General features: G+C 39.6%; 1 protein-coding gene across 1 annotated transcript in view; it reads left to right on the top strand.

Moving 5' to 3' along the window:
* rpl35 (ribosomal protein L35) overlaps positions 1 to 11841 on the top strand; it is a 69844-nt gene that overhangs the window by 28538 nt on the left and 29465 nt on the right. The gene's annotated exons all lie outside the window — the stretch shown is intronic.

Genomic DNA, 11841 nt, shown 5'->3' with positions numbered 1-11841 from the left:
ACAGAAACACGCGCTTTTAAGCTCACGCAAACCGGTTTCAGTGAGTGAGAGAGTCTGTGTGACGCAAAAGGCAGCGCCCCCAAAAACCAGCAATGTGGAAGGCCATAGAGATCAAAACACATCACACGAAGGAAGAAGTACCTCAGCGACAATGACGCTAGTTCGATATAAAGTATTTCCTCGTTTTATTATTGAATTTATTAACTTATATAACTTTATAGTGATGTATTTATGATATAAATAATAAACATAATAGCCAAACTTATGCAAATCTTCCTTCATGTTATTCATTTCCAGCGTTTTAGCCACATCACTTGCTAACAGGTGTACATTAGTGATATAAACTATATGCTTTCAAATTTGGAGTAACAGTTCATGGTATTAATGCTAACATTATGTGAGAAACCCACATAAATACGCGCTTTTGAGCTTGTGCAAACCGGTTTTAGTGATATAGAGAGAGCGCCTGTGACGCGCCAGGCAGCGCCGCCAGAAGACAGCAATATGGAAGACCATAAAGGTCAAAACACATTACAAGAACAACTACTCCAGTGACAATGACGTTAGTAGGATCTAAAGTATTTCCTCATTTTACTATGTCCACGTTTTCCAAGTACTTATTTAATTTTTTACTTTATAATGCTGTACTGTAGGATATAAATACTAAACATTATGGCCAAAAGTATGCAAATCTTCCTCCTTATAATTCAGTTCAGGAGTTTTAGCCACATTGTATGCTTTGGAGTTTGGAGTATCAGTTCAGGGATGGCTTTTTTCCTGTTTTAGCAAATACTGGACAAGTTTGGTGTGGAGGAACTCCAGTCCTGACTTCAAACTCGGTTGTGAGCCAGGCCCTCTTGTCCAACGTCACTGCTTTCACACACAATGAAATGTGTGTAAATTTACATTAACATTTTTAGCATTTAGCAGACACTTTTATCCAAAGTGACTTACAGTACCGTGACAGTATATTGTCCAAGCAATTGAAGGTTAAGGGCCTTGCTCAAGGGCCCAACAGTGGTGACCTGGCAGTGGTGGGGCTTGAACCAGCAATCTTTTGATTACTAGTCCATCTTTCAAAACTTAAAAAAGAGAAAAAAGTTACTTTATGAACATGTATGTATTTACTTCAGTACAAATTATCATTTGACTTCAATTATTTTTGTGAATAGGTTTGTGTACTCCTGCCACCTTTGGATATGAGGAACATCCAAATTACAGATGATTGCCCCGCATGTGGACTCTTCTCTTACAGCTCATCTCACAGGTTCTCTATGAGGTTTAGATCAATGGACTCTGGAAAATGGCATTTCTAGAGGTACCAACAGGTATGGCACATATGGATTAAGGACAAATATTTGTGTTTTTGTTTATGAAAAGAACAATCAGCAGCACAATAAGAGCATCAACTGACACTTTTGCTTCCAACAGTTAGGAGACGTTGGGGATCTGTGAGTGAATACCTATCTGCTGCAAATCAGTAGAGCCAATAAGTACTTTGCATAGTCAAATAACAGCCAACAAATATAAACCACAATTACAGGAACTATGTGCACCTTTCCCTGACGAGGTTTTAACTCTGCACGATATGTTGCTCAACAATTTGTTAAAGAATTTTAAGCAATGGTTTTAAAAACACCAAATGAATTAAAGTATCTTCTTATTTTCACCTCCTTGATAGGCCTATTAATATTTTACCACAGGCTTTACTATGTCCTGTATACAGTGTAGTAGTTTTAAAAATGACATAATATTAGAAAGCCTTTTGCCTTATTTTGTCCTTCATTTGCTGCATGAGTGCCTAGGATCAAACTTGTCAATGTTATCAAGAACAATTAGCAAGGTGTTTAAAAGGCAATTACAGTATTTTTTCACCTTCTTGTGTAGTGTAAAGTGAGTTAAGTACTGGACATGAAAATCAGCCCTGTACAGACATCTACTACCAACAACCCTACCTCTAGCATTTGGGAATTAGGACATTAATAACAAAAATCAACTGTACAACATGGTGGGTGAATGGCTTCATTTGTCATCATTTCCCCCCTTTATATCCCCTCAATCTTTTGTTCATTTTTTGGTTTATTTAAATTCCTGGAAAATTCGAATTTAAAATAGTTTGTAGTGTGTTTGTGCCTTACAAAGAATTTCTGTCATGCCTGATGCTGCATCTTTTAAAGGCGGCCATACAGAAGACCATATGACCGAATACAACTTGAGCAATTGAGAGTTAACAGCCTTGCTGGCAACTTGGCTGTAGTGGGGTTTGAACTAGCAACCCTTCCATTACTTGTCCAGTACCTTAATCACTGAGCCTACTGCCCTAGCCACTGTTGTAGCTGTTGGAAAGGGGGGGTCTATATTAATGCCTAAGTTTTAGAATACAAATAACAAGCTCATGGTCAGGTGTTCACATACATTTGGCCATATTTACATTTTCAGCATTTAGTGGATGCTTTTATCCAAAGCGACTTACAGTTGTGACAGTATACAGTCTAAGCAATTGAGGGTTAAGGGTCTTTCTCAAGGGCCCAACAGTGGCAATCTGGCAGTGGTGGGGCTTGAACTGGCAACCTTCCGATTACTTTTTTTGTTGTTGTAATTTTCTATTTTTCCCACTTTTCCCCCCTCAATTTTCTCCCCTAATCTAGTCGTGTTCAATTACCCTGATTGCATCCTCTATACTGATTCGACCCTTCACCGCTGACTGAGGACGCCTCTCAACTGACATACGCCCCCTCCGACACAAACAGTCAGTACAGACTGCATTTTTCACCTGCACGAGTCAAGTTCATACACCGACGGGCACTGTGTATGGAGGGTCACACCCCCATTAGCATTATTCCTCAGCCCTGTGCAGGCACCATCAGTCAGCCAGCAGGGGCGGCAGTTGCACCAGTTATGAGGACCTATGATCCAACTTTTTACCCCTAACCCTATAAACAAAAGCCAATCATTGTTCATGCAGCAGCCCAGCCCAGTCAGAAGGCAGAGCTGAGATTCGATACGATGTATTCGAAACCCCAACTCTGGTGTGCTAGTATACTTTTACCACTGCGCCACCTGAGCAGCACTAGTCCAGTACCCTAACCACTAACCTACAACTGCCCTATAGTATAGTTCCATATAGTGTATGTTTAATGAGAAAATAAACACACAGTCTTACTGTAATTTTACAATGTGTGTTCTTTTGTTGTCGTAGTGGTCCGAAGTCTTAGTCCTTAAGACCGGTTCACTGGTTATAGAAGAAAACAGCTTAGCTAATGCATACTCCCATACCCCTTTGTTACAACAATGCTGTGCATGCTTGTGTTGCATTATGGCTTTATTCTAAAATATTTCCAAACACAAAGCACAAGGCATAAAGGATATCTGAGCTAAAGAGGTTACTTTGTCTCTAGCCACCTGCACAGCTTTATAGCAAATGTTTATTTAGCTTATTTCTTAGATATGATTAATATACCTTTCTTGAAAAAGTATGTTGGTATAACCTGCATGGTTTTCTTCCTGATGTCAGAAAACTTCTAAATAAATGTTATATTTGCATGTGCTTCTTATTATATTAATCAGCTCTGTTGGATTAGGACTAAAGCTGAATTCCAGGGTTTTAAGATGCAGTGTTCAGATAATCTGATTCCTTCTTTCTTTTTTTTTTACTGTGATTCATAGTTTTCCTGTTGAGAAATAGCAAATGATCATTAAACTGTAAGTAACCTTTTACATTTATGAATATGTTAAATGTTATGTTAAATGCTTTTAATGAAATGCCTTTAATGAAAAAAAATTTTTAACCCTAGTAGTCTGCACATTACCAAAACACATCTGTGTTGATTGATTATGATTTAAATGTTGATTTGCAATGTTTTTATAATGAATCTTTCATGCAAATCATGTTCCTTGCAAGCAACACTACAAGTACAAACCCTATTTTTTTAAAAAGTTGACATTTTGTAATAAAACAAGAATCAGCAATTTGTTAATTAAGTGACAAAGATACAAAGAAATAACTTTTAAAGTTTTGGTTGACTAACTAAATATAAACAAACTTTAAATAATTCTCAGGGCAAACTGCAGATCATTTAGGTCTTTCAACATGTACCGTACATAATAATGTAAAAAAAAAGATTCATTAAATCCAGAGAAATCTCAATGATGTAGGGACACGCCAGCTACTCAGTCCACCAGCATATCACAACCCAAGAGCAGGCCAAATATTTTTCCCTGTGTTATTGTTCTTTGTGTCCCACTTTTTCTCTGAATATTCAATAAAGTTTAGTCTCTTAAAACTGCTGAAGTGAATTGTGCCTTGCTCCGGTGGTTAAAGTAGGCATAGCAGGTAGGGAGTGACAGCATTAAAGTATAAATAGACTTAAGATTTTTATATAAACAGTAAATGACAAAGTAGCTAACTAGTCATCAGCTTATATTTGTCTCACTGAGTTAAATAATGACCTTACCTGTAGCTGTTTATACTAAATATTTGATGTGGATCTAAATGTAAATGTGGGTGAATTACATGCCATTGATTTCAAGGTGATGTCAAGAATAATCAACATCCAGGATAAGCAGAACTGGTCTATACACCGATCAGCCATAACATTAAAACCACCTCACTGTCCACTTTATCAGCTCCACTTACCATATAAAAGCACTTTGTAGTTCTACAATTACTGACTGTAGTCCATCTGTTTCTCTGCATGCTTTGTTAGCCCCCTTTCATGCTGTTCTTTAATGGTCAGGACTCTCCCAGGACCACTACAGAGCAGATATTATTTAGGTGGTGGATCATTCTCAGCACTGCAGTGACAATGACATGGTGGTGGTGTGTTAGTGTGTGTTGTGCTGGTATGAGTGGATTAGACACAGCAGCGCTACTGGAGTTCTTAAATACCGTGTCCACTCTCTATCCACTCTATTAGACTATTAGACACTCCTACCTAGTTGGTCCACCTTGTAAATTAAGTCAGAGACGATCGCTCATCTATTGCTGCTGTTTGAGTTGGTCATCTTTAAGATCTTCATCAGTGGTCTCAGGACGCTGCCCACAGGGTGGTTTTAATGTTATAGCTGATCAGTGTATATTTTATATTACAGTGTTTCTAGAATTTGTGCAGCTGTGTTATTAAGCCATTACTTGGAGCTAAATTACGATTCACTTTACTACAGATTACAGATACAGCCAGACAGTTGCTCTAAGGGATGTCAGCTTTTATTATGAGCAATTTTGAATTTCACATTTGCCTACACAACACTGTTTCTTGAAGGCTTTACTACTTACTATAATACCTGCAATACAAGTTAAACAAGTTTGTGTGTATGTACTGTGCAGGCACACACATCTAAATGTCTTCTAGCCCAAGTAGTTTTATCTTTATGCAACTGTGTCAACAAATTTGATCAGGTGTTTAGGTTTTATAGCTTTGATACAACCCCAAATCAGAAAAAGTTGGGACAGCATGAAAATTGCAAATAATAAAAAAAACACAGTTTCTTACATTTACTTTGACTTTCATTTGATTGCAGACAGGATGAACCTGAGATATTTCATGCTCAACCACATTTCATTTATTAATAAACATCCATTCCTGTATTTCAGGTCTGCAACACATTCCACTTTGTAATGTTGCCATTCCTTTTCACCACACTCAAAAGACGTTTTGGCACCGAGGATACCAAGTGATTTAGTGTTTCAGCTTTTATTTTGTCCCATTCTTCCTGCAAACACGTCTTAAGATGTACAACAGTACGGGGTCGTCGTTGTCACATTTTTCGTTTCAAAATTCTCCACACATTCTGTATTGGGGACAGGTCAGGACTGCAGGCAGGCCAGTCCAGTACCCGTACCCTCTTCTTCCACAGTCATGCCTTTGTAATGTGTGCAGTATGTGGTTTTGCATTATCTTGTTGAAAAATGCATGGACGTCCCTGGAAAAGATGACGTCTTGAAGGCAGCATATGTTGCTCTAAGATCTCAATGTACTTTTCTGCATTAATGCTGCCATCACAGAAGTGTAAATGACCTTTACCAAGGGCACTGACACCGCCCTGTACCATTACAGACCCTGACTTTAGGACTTGTTGCTGATAACAGTCTGGATGGTCCTTTTCGTCTTTGGTCTGGAGCACACGGCGTCCATTTTTTTTCCAAAAAAGACTTGGAATGCTGATTCCTCTGACCACAATACACGTTTCCACTGTGTTATGGTCCATCCTAGATGCCTCTGAGCCTAGAGAAATCGACGCCGCTTCTGGACATGGTTAACATAAGGCTTCTTTTTTGCACAGTAAAGTTTTAAGTGGCATTTGTGCATGTAACTCTGTATTGTAGTGCTTGACAAAGGTTTGCCAAAGTAATCCCTCACCCATGTGGTTATATCAGCTATTGTTAAGTGGCAGTTCTTGATGCAGTGCCAAAGACTCATCCTTTCCTGGATGCTGCTTTTGTACCGAACCATGATTACAATCACCTGTTTGGAATCACATAAATATTTAGTTTTTTCACCTCATTACTAGCTCTAAATTGCCCCTGTCCAAACTTTTTGAATGTGTTGCAGGCCTGAAATGCAGGAATGGAGGTATAGTATATTAACAAATGAAATGAAGTTGAGCAGACAAAACATGAAATATCACTGGTTCAATCAGTCTGCAATCAAATAAAAGTCAAAGTAAATATAAGGAACCCTGCATTTTTATTTTATTAGCATTTTCCATACTGTTCCAACTTTTTCAGATTTGAAGGGGTTGTACTTTCATCATACCGCTCCTGAGAGCAGAGATTGAGAGCAAATCATTAATTAAATATGTTCTCTTAAAATAATAAAAAATTCACATCAATTATAATGCAGAAAATCATGTTTTATTCACAGAAATAATTGAACATTTGTTGTTTTCCCATCCTGCAATGCAGGATTTTAGTCATCTTCTATTTCTTTAGAGAAAAGATGGTTAATTAGACGTCCACTGGGAAAAAGCGTGGCCCTGGTGGTCTTGGGTGTCCTGGGTGAAGTCATGAAACAGAGTTAAACTGTTATTAATGGTTGAATTACATGGACACCAGCAATATTATATGTCTTATCAACATGCTTTTCTTTTACCTCTATTGGCTGATTAGTAGACGGGATGCTTTTTATTTGCTGACAATGTCTTTAACGGAGGCTTTATCTCTCTGTGGGACAAATTTCTCCAAAATTCACCATTTTCATGAAGTTTTTTTGTGTGGCCAGAAGCTTCAGAACATGTCGTGCATGGTGTCTTTTAAAACAAGGAGAACGGTACTAATCATCTGTGTGCTCATGATGGACCTGGTTCCAAGATTTGAAATGGAAACAACAATTACAGTAGACCCTTGAGTTACGAACGGTTTACCATACGAACATTTCGGGTTACGAGCGATCTTTTTCAACTTAACGTATAAACAAATTTCAGATTACGAACCAAAATTTGCGAAACACGTGGCGTCATGAACAAGTTGACTCCGACCGTCTCTCTCTATATAAATACACACTGAGCGGACAGCGGACAGTGTTTTTTCGGTGTTTTCTTTATATTTTGTAAATTCAATATTAAAATGGCCTTAAAGAATGTGCAGAGAAAGCTAAGTGGTGAGAAAATGAACAAATCTATTACTTTGTTGTTGTATAATTACTCCTGCCAGTAGCTGTCACTGTGTATCAGACAGAGGGGACAGTGAGTGAGGGAGAAGAAGGAATTCGGCTCAGTAAAGTATTCTTTCTTTCGTGCAGTTACACCTACAAAATACAACACTACTGAAATAAAGAAGGAAATAATAGAGAAATATGAGAGTTATTGTTGTTTCTGGTAGATACATTTTATATAAAAAGAAGGAAATGTATTATGGTGTATAGTACAGTACACGTACTGTACTGAAATGTGATGTGTGTTGTTTTATGTACAGTACTACTGTGTATTGTTGTTTATTATTGTTTATTACAGTAATGTCTATTCTATAATTTAAGATTTAAGGGAAAATATATATTTAAGACATTAGAAAGGTTAGGTAAGGGGGGCATTAATTAATTCTATTCACATTATTTCTTATGGAAAAAATAGGTTCAACTAACGAACATTTTGACTTAAGAACAGCCCCTCGGAACCAATTAAATTCGTAAGTCAAGGGTCTACTGTATACTGAAACATTAAAGAAGAAGATGCTACCTGACTTCCTGGGCAGAGTCGAGTGCTAACTTGCTAATGCCAGACAGGAACTTTCCAGTCAGTTCTGATTTGCCAGTCAGAATTTGAGCTGGTCCCATCAGCTCTGCTAGTTTTTCCAAGCTCAGTGCTGCACATCTTCTTACTGCTACATTGTGATGACTGATAAAACACATGCAGTGATATTAAATCAAACCTCATAAAGATATTAATGAACCTTTAAAGGCTGTGTTCTCACGTCAGTCCTGTGTCCAGCAGGGCATTATGGACAGGGCCGGGACTGCAGTTTTGCACCATGTTCTCCAGTGCCAGTTCAGCTTCTTCTCGGATGAACTTGTGCGCTTCACATACTGGTCCATGCTCTTATTTAGGTGGACGTAAAGGTGGCCTAAAGCAACCATTGCTGCACATGACACAGCAGATCTCAGGTTTTTCACCTAAGCACCAGTGAGAGAGAGACAGATTTAAATAAGATTAAGTATGTCTATCTTGGTCAGAATAAATAGACAAAGCTCATGTGGGACTCATTACCTATTTTGTTGTGATGTCATGCAGTTGGGGCATCAAAATGTCCTTGTGGTGTTCAGCCAGAGTGCGGACACACTGGAGCCCCTCTATTTTCTGCTCCCTGTTTGAAGAACAGTACAAACATGCATTACATCAAAGACTAGCGGGTTTATTTAATACCCGCTGCAGACCGATCAGTATGACTCTAGATAGACTCTAGTGTTTCTTACATTTACTTTGACTTTCATTTGATTGCAGACAGTTTGAACCTGAGATATTTCATGTTTTATTTGCTCAAGTTCATTTCATTTATTAATAAATGTCCATTGCTGCATTTCAGGCCTGCAACACATTCCAAAAGTTTGGACAGGGGCAATTTAGGGCTAGTAATGAGGTGAAAAAACTAAATAATGATGTGATTCCAAACAGGTGATGTCAAAAGGTGATTGTAATCATGGTTTGGTACAAAATCAGCATCCAGGAAAGGCTGAGTCTTTGATGAGCAAAGATGATCAGAGGATCTCCAGTTTGTCAACTAATGTGTGAGTACCTCAATGTACCTCAAAGAAAGATTGGAAGGGATTTGCATATTTCTCCCTCTACAGTGCATAATATCATTAAACCATTTAAGGAATCAGGAGGAATTTCAGTGCGTAAAGACGAAGAGCACAAGCTTAAGCTGAATGCTCGTGATCTTTCATTTCTCAGGCGGCACTGCATCAAGAACCGCCACTCAACAATAGCTGATATAACCACATGGGTGAGGGATTACTTTGGCAAACCTTTGTCAAGCACTACAATACAGAGTTACATGCACAAATTCCACTTAAAACTTTACTGTGCAAAAAAGAAGCCTTATGTTAACCATGTCCAGAAGTGGCGTTGACTTCTCAGGGCTCTGAGGCATCTAGGATGGACCATCACAGAGTGGAAACGTGTATTGTGGTCAGATGAATCAGCATTCCAGGTCTTTTTTGGGAAAAAATGGACGCCGTGTGCTCCAGACCAAAGACGAAAAGGACCATCCAGACTGTGATCAGCAACAAGTCCAAAAGCCAGGGTCTGTCATGGTATGGGGTTGTGTCAATGCCCTTGGCAAAGGTCATTTACACTTCTGTGATGGCAGCATTAATGCAGAAAAGTACATTGAGATCTTAGAGCAACATATCATATGTCAACAAGACAATGCAAAACCACATGCTGCACACATTACAAAGGCATGGCTGCGGAAGAAGAGGGTACGGGTACTGGACTGGCCTGCCTGCAGTCCTGACCTGTCCCCAATAGAGAATGTGTGGAGAATTTTAAAATGAAAAACGCAACAGTGACGACCCCGTACTGTTGCACATCTTAAGACGTGTTTGCAGGAAGAAGGGGACAAAATAAAAGCTAAAACACTAAATCGCTTGGTATCCTCGGTGCCAAAACGTCTTTTAGGTGTGGTGAAAAGAAATCAGAATCAGAATCAGAATCTTTTTATTCGCCAAGTAGCAGATGTACAAGGAATTTCTTTAGGTGCAGGTGTCAACATACAGTGTATCACAAAAGTGAGTACACCCCTCACATTTCTGCAGATATTTAAGTATATCTTTTCATGGGACAACACTGACAAAATGACACTTTGACACAATGAAAAGTAGTCTGTGTGCAGCTTATATAACAGTGTAAATTTATTCTTCCCTCAAAATAACTCAATATACAGCCATTAATGTCTAAACCACCGGCAACAGAAGTGAGTACACCCCTTAGTGAAAGTTCCTGAAGTGTCAATATTTTGTGTGGCCACCATTATTTCCCAGAACTGCCTTAACTCTCCTGGGCATGGAGTTTACCAGAGCTTCACAGGTTGCCACTGGAATGCTTTTCCACCCCTCCATGACGACATCACGGAGCTGGCGGATATTCGAGACTTTGCGCTCCTCCACCTTCCGCTTGAGGATGCCCCAAAGATGTTCTATTGGGTTTAGGTCTGGAGACATGCTTGGCCAGTCCATCACCTTTACCCTCAGCCTCTTCAATAAAGCAGTGGTCGTCTTAGAGGTGTGTTTGGGGTCATTATCATGCTGGAACACTGCCCTGCGACCCAGTTTCCGGAGGGAGGGGATCATGCTCTGCTTCAGTATTTCACGGTACATATTGGAGTTCATGTGTCCCTCAATGAAATGTAACTCCCCAACACCTGCTGCACTCATGCAGCCCCAGACCATGGCATTCCCACCACCATGCTTGACTGTAGGCATGACACACTTATCTTTGTACTCCTCACCTGATTGCCGCCACACATGCTTGAGACCATCTGAACCAAATAAATTAATCTTGGTCTCATCAGACCATAGGACATGGTTCCAGTAATCCATGTCCTTTGTTGACATGTCTTCAGCAAACTGTTTGCGGGCTTTCTTGTGTAGAGACTTCAGAAGAGGCTTCCTTCTGGGGTGACAGCCATGCAGACCAATTTGATGTAGTGTGCGGCGTATGGTCTGAGCACTGACAGGCTGACCCCCCACCTTTTCAATCTCTGCAGCAATGCTGACAGCACTCCTGCGCCTATCTTTCAAAGACAGCAGTTGGATGTGACGCTGAGCACGTGCACTCAGCTTCTTTGGACGACCAACGCGAGGTCTGTTCTGAGTGGACCCTGCTCTTTTAAAACGCTGGATGATCTTGGCCACTGTGCTGCAGCTCAGTTTCAGGGTGTTGGCAATCTTCTTGTAGCCTTGGCCGTCTACATGTAGCGCAACAATTCGTCTTTTAAGATCCTCAGAGAGTTCTTTGCCATGAGGTGCCATGTTGGAACTTTCAGTGACCAGTATGAGAGAGTGTGAGAGCTGTACTACTAAATTGAACACACCTGCTCCCTATGCACACCTGAGACCTAGTAACACTAACAAATCACATGACATTTTGGAGGGAAAATGACAAGCAGTGCTCAATTTGGACATTTAGGGGTGTAGTCTCTTAGGGGTGTACTCACTTTTGTTGCCGGTGGTTTAGACATTAATGGCTGTAAATTGAGTTATTTTGAGGGAAAAATAAATTTACACTGTTATATAAGCTGCACACAGACTACTTTTCATTGTGTCAAAGTGTCATTTTGTCAGTGTTGTCCCATGAAAAGATATACTTAAATATCTGCAGAAATGTGAGGGGTGTACTCACTTTTGT

This window comes from Trichomycterus rosablanca, chromosome 16 (genome assembly GCF_030014385.1).
Source record: "Trichomycterus rosablanca isolate fTriRos1 chromosome 16, fTriRos1.hap1, whole genome shotgun sequence".
In the NCBI taxonomy this organism is placed as follows: Eukaryota; Metazoa; Chordata; class Actinopteri; order Siluriformes; family Trichomycteridae; genus Trichomycterus; species Trichomycterus rosablanca.
The sequence above is the reverse complement of the archived record's forward strand: the minus strand, read 5'-3'. Positions and strand labels throughout refer to the sequence as shown.